Below are 14609 nucleotides of genomic sequence, written 5' to 3'. Positions count from 1 at the left end.
TTTTAACGTCCACTATTCACGTGGTGTTCTCATGAAGGAAACCTGTCAAAGTCTGTCTCTACATTCCTGCTTGTAAAGTTTATGATCCTTAATTTCATTAATTGTCTCCCAAGAAGAGCCATTAAGCTGTTTGCTACAATAGTAAATCTTTGAAACCTTGCTCTGTGGTTGACAGGAGACAGCAAAACCTTAAAGGCCAGATCTACATAAGACCTGTATAAGCTGAAAGGAGATTGAGCTTTGCTTTCTTCTCTTTAAAAAAATGGCAAGATGATTAAAATGCTTAAAATGCAACTGAAAAAGATGGTGGGCTGAACCTGGCTTCTCTTCCGCCCCTTCTCAAGCACATCTCCATCTCTCTCAGGCAGATAACACTGCTGCAGCGACCTTGAACAGACACTCATAACCTACAATCAATTATGGATAAAGTGTCACCGCGGACGCCCAAGGGACCAATCTCCTCCTACGCGTCCGCAGCGTCAACAGTGGCGATAGAGAAGGCAAAAAAACCAAGTCAGCTTCAAGATAAGATGCTTTCAGAAATTAAAGCTATGTTTGTGGAACTTAAGACCTCAATGGAGGCAGTTACCAAAGAATTGAAACAGATTTCTGAACGCCAAGAAAAGACTGAGGCAAAAGTGAACAAACTGGACACGGATCAGAAACTTATTTTAAAAAGGCTTGAAAAAACAGAAGGGGCTCAACAACTCTTTAATGATAAGCAAGAAAGTATGTTGGATAACGTGGCCATGCTAGAACTTAAACTTGCTGATAACACTCTAAGATTAAGAGGGATCAAAGAGGGGAAAGAAGGTGACAATCTGAAGTTGTTTATAAAGAAATTGTTGGCAAAACGTTTGGGGGAAGATGACCTCTCAGTGTTGATGGATTCCATATCTGCATGCTATAGAGTGAGTTCTGCAATAGCAAAACAAAAGAAACTCCCCAGGGACTGCATTGTGCAATTTGTCACAAGAATATGCAAAGATATTATTTTGAAGAAACAGTATGAATCCCCCATTATAATAGGGGGAAAGAACATTTTGATGCTAAAAGAGATCCCTGGAAGATTCTTGAAAAAAAAGGAAAGATTTTGCTTTCCTAGTGAGCAAACTCAAACAGAAGAAGATATCCTTTTGATGGCTCTACCCTCAAGGAGTGGCCTTTTACTACAAAACTAAGAGACATTCTATTTCTGATACCATGAAGGCTGAGCAGTTCTTAAGAAAATACCATAAGGACTTTGACGCTGAAGAAGACTCCCAGCAGGAAGCAGAAAGGCAAAAGCAGGAGGAGGAGAAAGAAAGAGCCAGAGCAGGAGGAGAAAGAAATGCCAGTTGTTCCAGAAGAAGAGGAAGAAGTAGAGGAAGAAGTTGAATAGCAGTGGACTCTGTTAGAGAAAGTTATATAAGTTTATCTAAGGGGCAGATGGGGGTGGGGGGAAGCAGGGTAATTATGAAATGAACTGTTAAAATGGGCACCAAATCTCTGAATACTATCGTTTGGAATGGCTTAAACAGTGGATCAAAGCGTAAGAAAATATTTCACTTCTTGAAGAAAATTAAGCCTGATACAGCTTGTTTAGTGGAATCTCACATGGTAGAAAAGGTTCTTCAAACTTGCACAGTTCTGTGCTCTAACCTCAAAAGCCTGCTTACATATTCACCAAGCAATACAAGAAAAGACTCTACTGACAGTACAAACCCATGGTTTGACCAGGACTGTAAAAAACTGAGGAAGTCACTAAGAAAGAGCATGAGAAGAGCCTTATGTTACCCTAATAAAGATCTGCATAATAATATCTTAACCCTGAGAAGGTCATACAAAAAACTGATTTCCCATAAGAAATCCCAATATAACACAAAAATTTGGCGTGAACTGGACTCTGCCTTACATTTGAAGAATTCAGCAGTCTTCTGGCAACTAGTCTCTTCAAAATTGAGACAAATCAGATTCTCAATAGACTCTCCAATCCCTGCATCTCATTGGGAAACCTTTTATGGTGATCTCTTTAATAAGGCAGGCAATTCAAACAATGTAAAACATGTAACAACTTATTGCAATCCTGCCACCCTCCCGGCCTGGACACAAGTCAAGCCACATAAAGTAATATCTATTATCAACGCACTTCAAAACAATAAAGCGCCAGGGGAGGATTTTTTGCCGGCTGAACTTTTCAAGAACAACAGTGATTGGTGGGCCCAACTTTTAGCGGGGCTCTTCTCCCATATTACCCATATTAACAATTCATGCAGCATACCTAGAGGCTGGCAGATGCGTATTATCGTCCCTATTCATAAGAATGGAGAAAAAACCAATCCAAAGAACTATTGGCCTATAAGCCTGATTGATATCACAGCAAAAATCTATGCAAAATATCTTTTGATCAAAATTGAGCAATGGTCCAATGAAAACAATATTCTCTGTGAAGAACAATCAGGCTTCCGACAGGAACGTTCAACCATAGATAATTGCTTTGTCCTGCAGCACATAATTCAAAAGTATAATTCAAGGGGGATGTGTCTGTATTCAGCATTTATAGACTTGTCTTCAGCGTTTGACACAATTTGTCATGACATACTATGGGAAAAGCTGGCTGCCACAAACATCGACAGAAGATTACTTACTTTAATTATTATGCTGTACTCTGACACCGTATTGAAAGTTAGACTTGGACCCAGTGGAGCCCTGAACAATGAAATCAAGACATCAACTGGGATGAGACAAGGGTGCATTTTAGCCCCTTTTCTCTTTAACTTCTATATAAATGACATCGTAAATACATTATCCTCTGACAGTCTACATGGTCCTAAAGTTTTGTCCAGAACTATTAACATCCTGCTTTACACTGATGACATTGTGATTATGGCAACATCTCCAGTGGGACTAAGAAGATCCCTGGCAAAATTCAATGTGTACTGTGAGCTAAATTCACTCACTATGAACAAGGATAAATCCAAAATTATAGTATTTGGAAAAAACAGGTGTGACGATGTGTAAATTTTATTCCTTTGGTTATGTGTAGTTTGGACAGTGGTTTAGGGATGGTAAGTATGTAAGATTATGTTTTTTTGGAGATAGAGTGGCTTGGTGTTAGCTGAGTTGCCATAGCAACAGGGGCGGAGCCAACGGCCTCTTCAGGGGGCAGCTGTTTTAAAAAGCCAGTTGTAAGCCGGTGAGCTACAGGAAGGGACTGATTTCTCTAGTGAGAGAAACAGGGAATTAGTCAGTGCGCCAGTGAGCTACTGAGTGGACTGAATCTTTTGGTGGAGATTCAGGGAATGTGTCTGTAGCCAGTGTGCTATAGGGAAAGACTGAATCTCTTGGTGGAGATTCAGGGAATCAATTGGTGACCAAGTGGTTGCAGAGAAGGACCCGGTACAGGGGGTTGTTGATTCTGAATTAAGAATCAAGGTTTGGCTGGGTTTAAGCCTGTTGTACCAGCTGTGAAAACTTATGAAGTGTTTGCTTGAGTTTACTCATGAAACCTTTCCAATGTATCCATCAAGATTTGTGCCTCTTTTGAAGAACAGTTGTACATTGTTATACTCCTGTTAAAATAAACTTGTTATGTTTTCCTCAAGCCTTGCCTGATAGTTTCTCCTAAGTTGAACAGCCTGCAATAGTAAAGTCAAGCCAAGAAAGTAAACGCTACGCTATCAAGTGAATAAAGCCTTCTGTAATTAATAGTCCCTTTATAAAATAGCTCCTAGGTTGATATTGATCATTGCCCGGCTTCCCTCATAGATAAGGTGGCAGTGGGTGCTTTACCACGTGCACCTTCACAATTGGTGGCATTCGGTGGCATTAATATGGTCATCGTTACAATTGGTGGCAGCAGTTTAATAACTCCTTCACAACAGGAAACGGTACACGTGGTCCCTGAAAGGCGTACATTTGGAACAAATTAATTGCTACAAATATCTAGGCATTATGTTCTCTTTGTCTGGTGCTTGGGCTAACCACATTACTCATAGTATACAAAGAGCAACAAAAGCAGCAGGTTCCATTTATAAGCTGTACCATCATAGATATCCAGGCACAATCAGACCTGCCCTGGAAGTCTTTAAAACAAAAATAATGCCAGCACTTATATTTGGGGCTGAAATTTGGGGGCACATCAATCTGGCTAAGATTGAAGCCTTCCAAGTGAAGCAGCTTCGCACCTTCCTGGGCCTTTCCAGAACAACGCTGACGGCGGCAGTAAGGGCTGAGCTAGGAATACTCCCAGTAAAAGCTCAAATTCTAATGAGACAGTTTAATTACTGGTCAAAAGTAAACTCTATGGATCCCAGTAGACTTCCTTGCCTATGTCTAGAGGATCAAGTCCAGCGTGACCAGAAGTCATCGTGGATGGCGGCTCTAAATAATGAGCTGGCTGGATTCGGTCTGCCTTTGCAATTTCTGGGTGTTCTGGGTCCGGGGGCAGGGCAAGTGCTCAAGAGGCGCATTCGGGATGTCTATGCACAGCTGGACCTAGAGAGCATAGGTAGGTCTTCAGCCACAAGGTTTTTAGCTTCCCACAAAAGGAAGATTCATTTAGAGCACTACCTAACTATTCCACTTCCTCTACCCTTAAGAAGAATATATACTAGGGCTAGGTTTGAACAACTTGTTACTATGGTGCAAACCGGGTGTTACTGTAACATCCCAAGAAGTGAGAGATTCTGCGTCTGGGGAGAACAAACAGTGGAAGACATTGAACATTTCTTAATTGACTGTCCAGCATACACCGAACTGCGAGACAGATATTTACATCCAATATTATCCAACTGCAGGTCCCCCAACAGAAATGATATTCTGACATCCCTCTTGCAAGGGCAGGAAAGATCCAACATAATCAGAGTAAGCCTTTTTATTCTGAAAGCTACTAAGAAAAGAACAGGTTTCCTGAAAGAACCAGGAAAATAAGATTCTGACTTATCACCTTGTTGCCTTGTTTTTTACTCGTGTTTTATTTTGAAATGGTCATATGACTGATCAAATAAATAAATATTATTATGATATACATCTATTGGGGCAAGAAAGACTGGGCCAGTTATTCACCTCTTGTAATTGTAAGAAAACCAATGGGATTGCAATATATATTAAGAAAATGCTGTACCCTGAAGTAATTTTCTCAGATAAGGAGGGCAGGATTCTTATAATCAAGGTTCTTATCCAGGGTAAATCAGTTCTCATACTAGATATCTATGCCCCCAATACAAAACAAAGTGAATTTTACAAGACACTTGCGGGTATACTTGCCGAATATGGTGAAAAAGATATGATTTGGCTAGGTGACTTCAATGGGGTTATGGATACAAAGTTAGATAGGAGTAATAGAATTAAAAAAGACAAGAAAGAAGGCAGATTACCGGGTTCTTTTTTGAAAGAAATACATCAATGGGATATGTTCGATATTTGGAGAACTCTCAATCCAACTGGGAGAGAATTTACATACTACTTCCATAGACACAGATCAGCCTCCAGAATTGATATGGTATTTGGAACAAAAGACATCATCTGCAGAACAGAAAAGATAGAGATCCTAGCAAGAATAATTGCAGACCATAATCCGATTCTATTGAAACTAAGAAAAGAAAATAGCAACAGGGGGGGGGGGGGGATGGAGAATGAACGATTATATTCTGAGGATACAAACACTTAGAGATAAAATTGGAAAGGAATTAAAATACTACCTGAAAGACAACACCAATGATAACCTAGAGGATAGGGTGGTTTGGGAGGCTGAAAAGCCGTAATAAGAGGGGTATTAATTCAACAAAACTCAATTTGGTACAAAGGTAATAATAAAAAGCAACTAGAGTTATTAGCCAAGATTAGAGGAAAGGAAATAGAGCTGGAGAGGAAAAGAGGGCAGCGAAAGGAAATTCTGGCAGAATTGAAAAACTTACACCAGCATTATGATCTGTTGATTGCTAATGATATTGAGAGGAAAATCAGGTACAATAGGTACAACTTCTTTGAGAATGCAAACAAGCCAGGCAAATTTCTTGCCTGGCAGCTGAAAGGTACAAAGAAATCCCAACTGATTACCAGAATAAGATAAAATGGTGAGACAATTACAAACTTGCAGCAAATCCAGACAATTTTTGAAAAATACTACTCAAAGCTCTATAAAAAAGAACAGGAAGATTTAGACAAGACCACTCAATTTGTTAATGAGACTAAGACTGTAAGATTAACCGAAGCAATGAAAGCTAATCTAGATAGATTAATTACACCAGATGAACTAATGGAAACAATAGATAAGATTAGGCCACATAAAGCTCCTGGCCCAGATGGTCTTTCCCCACTTTATTATAAAACGTTCAAAGAAGAGCTGACACCATTACTGGTGTCTGTAATGAATAAAGTCTTGGAAAAAGGTGAGATTCCAGATTCTTGGAAAGAATCCACAATTGTACTAATCTCAAAATCAGATAAAGACCTGGACCAAATTAAAAATTACAGACCCATCTCGCTTCTAAATTGTGACTATAAATTATTTACTACAATCTTGGCAAACAGATTCAAACAGACATTAGCAGAGATCATTCATAAGGATCAAGCGGGATTTCTACCTAATAGATACCTGAGCCAAAATGTCAGAACAATTCTGAATGTTTTGGAGGTAGCGGAGAGCGACCCCAATAAAGATTTAGCATTTTTTTTTTGGATGCGGAGAAAGCTTTCAACCAGGTCAGCTGGGCTTATTTGGAAAAGGTCTTGGATCTATATGGGGTGGGCCATCGTTTTAGACAGTGGGGGAAATATATTCTAAACAGTGGGGGCAATATATTCTAAACAATCTGCTAAGATAAAAATAAATGGTCAGCTGACAAAAGTCATAGATATACAGAAAGGGACTAGACAAGGCTGTTCACTTTCGCCATTACTATTCATTTTGGGATTGGAAATTTTGAGTATAAGAATTAGAGATGACAATGAAATTGAAGGGTTCAAAGTAAAAGGCCAGGAAATTAAAATCAGAACATATGCAGACGATATGGTTTGTATTTTATCTAACCCAACACAGAGCGTTCCAAAATTATTAGAGGTAATCAAATTGTATGGAGAGGTTTCGAGTTTTAAAATAAATAAAGATAAATCCAAATTTATTACAAAAAATTTAGACACTAAAATTATTAGGAAATTAGAGGAAGCGACTAACTGTAAAGTAGTCCCGAAGATAAAATATTTGGAAATAACTATCACAAGCAAGAACATCAACTTGTTTCAAAATAATTATGTGAAGATGTGGTCGGAGATCAAAGGAAATTTGAACAATTGCAGAAGCTACCATTAACATGGCTGGGCAGGATTGCAATTATTAAGATGATGATACTTCCCAAAATGCTTTTCTTTTTTCAAAGCATACCTATTATTAAAGGGACTAAAATTTTCAATTTGTGGAAGAGGGATATCATTAATTTCATTTGGGCAGGGGAAAAAGCCAGGATTGCTTACAAAAATTTAATTGATACCAAAGAGAGCGGGGGACTAAATTTACCAGATTTAAAAGCCGCCTGCATGAGCTGGCTCAGAGATTGGATACAATTCCGGAACATAAATCTACTAAATTTAGAAGGATATGGAATCAGATATGGATGGCATGCATACCTCTGGTATGAAGGAGAAAGATTAAATAAGGCATTCAATAAACATGTAATTAGGGGAAGCTTAATAGATGTTTGGAAAAGATACAAATTAGGGATGGAACCCAAAACACCCCTGTGGTTGAGGCCAATAGAAGCCATTGGGAGACCCATCTGCAAGGATGATGTCAGAACGTATGGGGAACTACTTATCAGGGCCAATGGGCACTGAGGGGAAAAGATGAATTGGGTATTAAAGATTGGTTCCGATATCATCAATTATACGAAAGATTCAAAAAAGACGAGAAGAGGGGATTTGCTTCAAAAAAATCAGATCTGGAAACTATATTAGATAAAGGGGGAAAAGGCTTAATAGCCAGATTATACAAGTATATTCTACACTATAATTTGGAAGATAATCGTGTTTAAACCCCCATGATCTCATGGGCAAAAGATTTAGGGAGAAGCATAGATTTTGACATCTGGGAAAACCTGTGGAACAATGGATTTAAATTTACAGTGGCAGCTTCAATTAGAGATAACGTATATAAAATGTTCTACAGATGCTACATAACTCCAGACCTCCTAGCCAAAATGGACAATTCACAAACAGGTTCCTGTTGGAGGTGCAAAAGAAAGAAAGGGACTTTCTTTCATGTATGGTGGTCGTGTGAACTGGTGCAGATCTATTGGAAAAGAATAATAAAGGAAACAAATAAAATGATCTACAACAAAGTAAAAAGAACCCAGGGATGTGCCTATTAGGGATATTCAGAGAAATCTTAGAACAACCAGAGAGAGAAATTTGTTTGTACAGCTTTGCGGCTGCACACATTACAATTGCCAAAGATTGGAAAGGGGAGAAAACATTAAGCATCAAAGATTGGAAGGATAAACTGTGGGATTATGCACAGATGGCTAAGATTTCTAGCAATTTGAAATATGAAAATAATGAAATATTTGAAAGAAACTGGAAGCTGGCCTTAGCATACTTGATGGGAGAGCTAAAGAAATAAAAACAAGAGGAATTTATTGTATTAGTATAGAGGGTTAAATAAGTTGTGCATAAATCCTGCGTGGATTAGTGACGGAAGTCAAGGTGGTGGGTAGCACTGGGGGTGGGTGGAGGGGTAACTGTATGGAGGGTTGTTTGTGTATGTGTGTTTGTTTGTGTAGGTGTATATGTTTGCAACATATATGGTTGGTGTATTATTTTTTTGAAATAAAATTTAAATTTTTTTTAAAAAAGAAACTTCTGCATCTCTTCTACAGTCTCAACGTCGCAGTCGAGATGTTCTCAAAAGTACCTCTGATCAAACTACCACTGGTTGTGAAGAGGAGGAGGAGGAGGAGGAGGAGGATTAGGAGGAGGAGGACGTGTCAGAGGGATGGGTGGAAGGCAACATGGAATCTGCTTCCACCTTGGGACTTAGTGAGCCAGAGGAGGACTGCATGCTGGAGGCCGAGGTTGAGGAAACAACCCCAATCCCACCCCCTCCACCGACACTCCAAACACCAACATTACAGCAGTAGTGCGTGTGGGTAGGCGTCATTATGACGTCCATCCTCAGAAGGTCACTTTGGCAGTATGTAGGCATTGCAGTGTGAGCGTTAGCAGAGGAAGAGATGTGAGGCATCTTGCCAAAACAGGCCTAAGGATGCACATCAAGAGACACCACCCTAATATAAAGCTTGACACAGTGGAAGGCGGCAGCACCTGCAGCAGTACACAGAGCACTCCAACCTCTCCAAAAGACCCCATGCAGAAAACCATTGATGCTTGGGGCCTGCCAAGGGTGAGATCTGGAGTGAAGCCGCTATCCGTGAAGGAAATCACACGTCGCCTGGGAGAGATGATGGCTCTAGACCACCAGCCCTTCTGTATGGTGGAACGGGAGGGTTTTCGCAGATTTGTTCAGCTCCTGGCACCATGGTACCCGAGTCACAAAACTTTCTCGCGAACTGTCATTCCAGTTTTATACAAGGGATGCAAGGAACACCTAAGAACACTGCTGAATGCTACACAATCCATCAATGTACATTTCACATTGGACATTTGGTCCAGCACGGGAGGAGGGCATTCCTATCTGTCCCTCACTGCTCACTGGTGGGAGATGGAGGGTTGCCTTGCCTCGGGTCATAGTTGGGCCCTCCTGTCCCTGGAGGTTATAGATACGGATCACAGGGCCGACACCATCTCTGAATACTTGCAAGACATGATGAGAGATTGGATGCAGCATACTCATTCAAATGGTAACTCGGGATTCATGGTCACAGACGCAGGAAGGAACATGATCCGTGCGGTCAAAAGTGCGGGCTTCTCAAACGTCACATGCACGGCTTACTTACTGCATAATTGTGTAAAAGATGGCTTCAGGGGGCCCGAAGAAAACAGCACCACCAATGTCACTCACCTCATAGACCACTGTCGCGGAATCGCAGGCTTCTTCCACCATAGCACAAAGTCCACGCAAATGCTGCGTGACAGGCAGGCCCTGGAGTGCCTCCCACAACACAGGTTACTGCAGGATGTCTCCACCCGCTGGAACTCCACCTACAAGATGTTGCAGCGCATGGTGGAGCAATAGAGGGCGGTCCACGCCGTCTCACTGACAATTGTGGCACCGATAAACAAGCTGGTCCCTAACAACCAGGAGCGGATGACCATCGCTCAGCTGGTCAACATCCTCCATCCATTTAAAATTGCCACCGACACCCTTTCTGCCAGAAAGCTCTACTCAGCCAGGTGCTCCCTGTCATCTTACAGTTGACGAGGCATTTGGAGATGCTGGGGGGCCACAGTTCGTTGCAGTCTATGGCTGGGCCCCTGACTCCACAGGCATAGGAGGTGGTCAGAAAGTTGACTTTCGCCGTCCGTAAACGTCTCCTCCTGCTGATGGAGAGTAAGAGCCATGTCTTGGCAGCACTCTGCGACCCTTGCATCAAGGACACCGTCTGCCCCAAAGATTTTCAGAGGTAGAAGGCAGAGCTTGTCTAGCTCGTGAGAGGAGCATACTCTCAGAGGGTGGGGGAACACTCTGAGCAACTCGCCATTGCCGTTCTTCCCCAGAACCCCAGCGGTTACACCAGCAATGCTTCCGATAGCCCCACCTTGCCACCAACAAGGGATGATGGTAGGGCACTGCGGCAGAAAAGGAGGTGCGAGGAAACTTTCTTAGAGGAGAGCATCACTTTTCTTTCAGAGGAAGGAACATCTTTGTCAGCCCAGGCGGCAAAGTTAGACTTGGCCGAGTATTTCATAAACCATTACTTCGAGGAGCCTCAGGAGTGTTTCTCCAGCAATCCATTGTCTTACTGGTCCTCCCGAAGCAAGGCATGGCCTAACTTCTCAAACGTCGCACGCAAGTTACTCAGCTGTCCGCCAACTAGCGTGCAGAGTGAGAGGGACTTCAGCCTGGCGGGAGATGTCATGAGCCTCCAACATAGCTTGCTCGACCCCCTTGCGGTGGAAAAGCTGGTCTTTCTGAAGGCCAACCTGCCACTTTTGGGCTATCCAGATATTGATTTTGAGGGCAACGTCCCATAGATCACTATTGCATTGTGCTCTATTTGCATTGTGCTCTACTAAGAAATGCTCTACATAGAAATATCAACACTGCCTTATTATCAGCCCTGTGCCGCAGAATATTTCTTCCACTGTATTGCTCCTCAAGACCAAGTCTGTTACTTTAGAAACAGGGCAGTATTATGATCTTTCCTGACGGATGGGTGACGTCACAATACTGTAGTGATCCCCACTTGCGGACTTTGCCTGCATACAAAGGAACGGTCATTCGAAGAACCTAAAATACCTTTAAAAAAACTTTTAAAAATTAAAAAAATATTACCATAAAAAAACACCTTAAGTAAACCCTTTGAAAAGGGAGAACATTGCATTTACCAGAGAACAGCTGCTACATTAATATTGATCTCTATTGAGTTCTCACTGAATCAACTTTTGATCTCATCTTTAATCAATCCACTTCAATTACCTCATCCCCCCCCCCGACACTTCACCCCATAGTACAATCCAAACCTCCATCACAACAACCACACCAATAATTAACCCCCTCCCCACTTTAACTACCTCACCCCCTATGACACTATATACCATGGTACAATCCAAATCCCCATCCCAAAACCAATCACGGCAATGACTCTGGCACCCTTCACCCCAAAAAACAAATTACTCAGCTGGAGCCAGGCATTTCTCTCTGTGTAACGCTTCTGCGTTTGGTTATTTCTTCCCAAATTAATTTGTGTTATAGAAGATATAACAGTAACTGGGAAAGTATTTCCAACTTATCAAATCCTCCTCCTCCTGTGTACGTGTCACAGTATGCAGTGGTGTGGGGAGCTCCTCCGTGACAATGGAGCTGAGCCATCATGGCTTGTAATTGTCCTTTAATATTGGTGTACTCTGTAAAGGGGGAAGTCAAAATGTCACCACGGCAGCTCTGTTCAAGGCCCCCATTTGCACAGAGATTGTGAACTTTGCACACACCATTTTGCGGAAGAACAGGAGATAGAACCACGCTGTGAATGAACTTGCAGGGCATCACTCCAGGCCTAAATCTTTGGTGCACCGCCATAGCTGTGCCACATCCCAAGGGTTTGCGGAGGTGGAACTCATTGTTCTGGGCATGGTGCATTCGGAAATATATCCCTGGAAGGACGCATTTCTGCCCCGAAAAAGAGTTGCCGATACTGACATCGTTGGGTTAACATCCCACTGAAGTGCTATGCCATCTGCTCTGTTTGAGCGGCTAAAGCTCTTCTGGCGCTGCTGATTTGTTAGGGTCATCGATATTAGGAGATCACATAACTTCCTGGGGTCGTTGAAGAAATTTTTTTAGTCTGTTTGTAGATTGCTCCAATTGGTTCAACATTTTAAATATAATTTGTTCTCAATAAATGTTTGTATTACTTTAATGTTATTCTACGTCCTCTCTCTCCGAGCTCTACGTAAGATACATACGGTATCATACGTACGAAACGTACTATAAAGGGGTATAAGCTCTCTGACAACACCGCTCCAGAAGTTTCTCTGTAGCTCCAGTTGTCTGCATGCAACACTAATCTGCCAGTCTCGGGGGAAGGTGGGGGGAGAGACATTTGCATTTTGCTTTCACTGTATTTCCTTAAGGTTCCCTCCAGTACGTTTCGGAGGGATGGATGTACCCTTTCCCACACATGGTGGCGTCGCATTACTCAAACACTCCTACACAAGAGCTGTCATTGTTGGGTGACTATTCCTTATCTTCTGGGCAACCTTTCCTCCATCTCTCTGTACTTTGTGGTGTCAATATCCAAACTGCTGTTTGGCTGTGTTCTGTGCCTTGCTGTCGTTTCACGGTGCTTGTCTGGTGACTTCTCTGCTCTTGAGTGGCATCGAAAGAAGACATCTTCAATGAGACATCTTCTACAGATGTACCAATTGTCTTGTTGGAGCTGGCTGACTGGCTGCCAAGTGTAGGCCAGTACTTCATCCCTGACAGTCCTTTGGAGGAACCAACACTCTCTGCTCTATAGGTGTTACTGCTTCCTGCTTCTTCAGAGTACACCACCTGTTCCCTGTCTCATGTCCAGTATCCCGTAGAACTTCCTTTCTGGAGCCTACTAGTCCCTATCCTATCTTTGAGGGGTGTCTGCTTGTCTGCTTAGTTGTCCTGCGGTGTTTATTTCTGGCCCGGTCTTATGATTTGCCATCTTTTTTCCCCTGCGTCTGTGGAAGTACTACTTGCGTGTTAGAAGTCAAGTTAATGGCTGGGTTTTTAACATAGGTATTTCATGAGTAAAGGCCAGCTAGGTAGCCCTGAGTTATGTACTATTCTGTTACGGCTTTATCAACATGAAGGTGACTTGGTCCCCTTTTTTTCTTCACATCTGAGCTGCCCTTTCACTGCAAGCTGTTACCTTGTGGTTGACTTTCAGGACTGCCTGGTTGACTGCTGTGTGTTGGTGGGTCATTCAGGTCTCCAGCTTATTGTGCCAAGGCCCCCTTGTATGCCTCGTTGCTCAGGTTCCTTTCTTGACTTTGTCTGCACTGTCAGCAGTACTGTCCTTTGGGTATGTTGTACTTTCACTTGTTTTCATGTGGCGTTATGCTTCTGTTGACGTGGGTAGCTACCGTACTAAGTAGGGGAATGGGAGGATATAGCTTATCCCGCACTTTGCTTCCCTCTATGCCTGTTCTGCACCCTTTCAGTTAAAATAAACTTCCTTGGATTATCCCAGCCACATGCCATTCCTTTGTGACCCCAGGGATCTGGTCCAATGTAACTTTTGTCTTTGAATGACATTTTCTCTGCATCGCTGGCATCAGGTTTCTTCCTCTCCCCTTTGACATCCAAAGCAGTGTTGGCTTTATACTCAGATGGATCCCCCCTCAGCTTCTGTTGAACAAGACCACTGTCCCCTCGCTGTCCATCTCCCAGTGCACCTGCTTTTATTATTCATGTTTACCTTCTTCTCCTTCCACCAGGGGGGTTAAGGGTAAATGCACCCCTGGAGGGCTTTGAGGTGGCCAGAAAGGTGTGCTGGCCTTCACTACAGGCAAGCATTCAGTCAGAAACTGACAGGGGGTTATGGCCCGGTGCCACCCGGAAGGGTTTGGAGTTAGTCACACAACGGGAACAAACCCATACTGTTTCCGCACTGTTTCTAGAAACCTGCAACCACCCAAAAAATAGATTGATTACGACAGCAATGTCCAGTTGATCACTGCTGTCTTTTTAAATTCCCTTGGAAGATTCCTCATCTCCCAAAGGAGAGTATAATGCTACCAGTTGAACAAGTCCCCCCCCCCCCCCCCGAGCCTGTAGGTGTTTGTTAATCCAGTAGTTTAAAGCATCTTCTCCTTCTTTGGGGAAATTCAGAAGTTCAATATACAGTTTAGCAAGCATCGTTTCTTTAATTCCATGTCTGACATTAGTAAGGGTGGCCACGGGGCAAGGAAGCGGTCTCTCCAGGGCGATATTGGCTGGGTTGACATTTGCATTTAGCTTTCACAGCATCTCCAGAAGGTTC

The sequence above is a fragment of the Anolis sagrei genome, chromosome Y (genome assembly GCF_037176765.1).
Source record: "Anolis sagrei isolate rAnoSag1 chromosome Y, rAnoSag1.mat, whole genome shotgun sequence".
Lineage (NCBI taxonomy): Eukaryota > Metazoa > Chordata > Lepidosauria > Squamata > Dactyloidae > Anolis > Anolis sagrei.
This window is presented reverse-complemented; position numbering follows the sequence as displayed.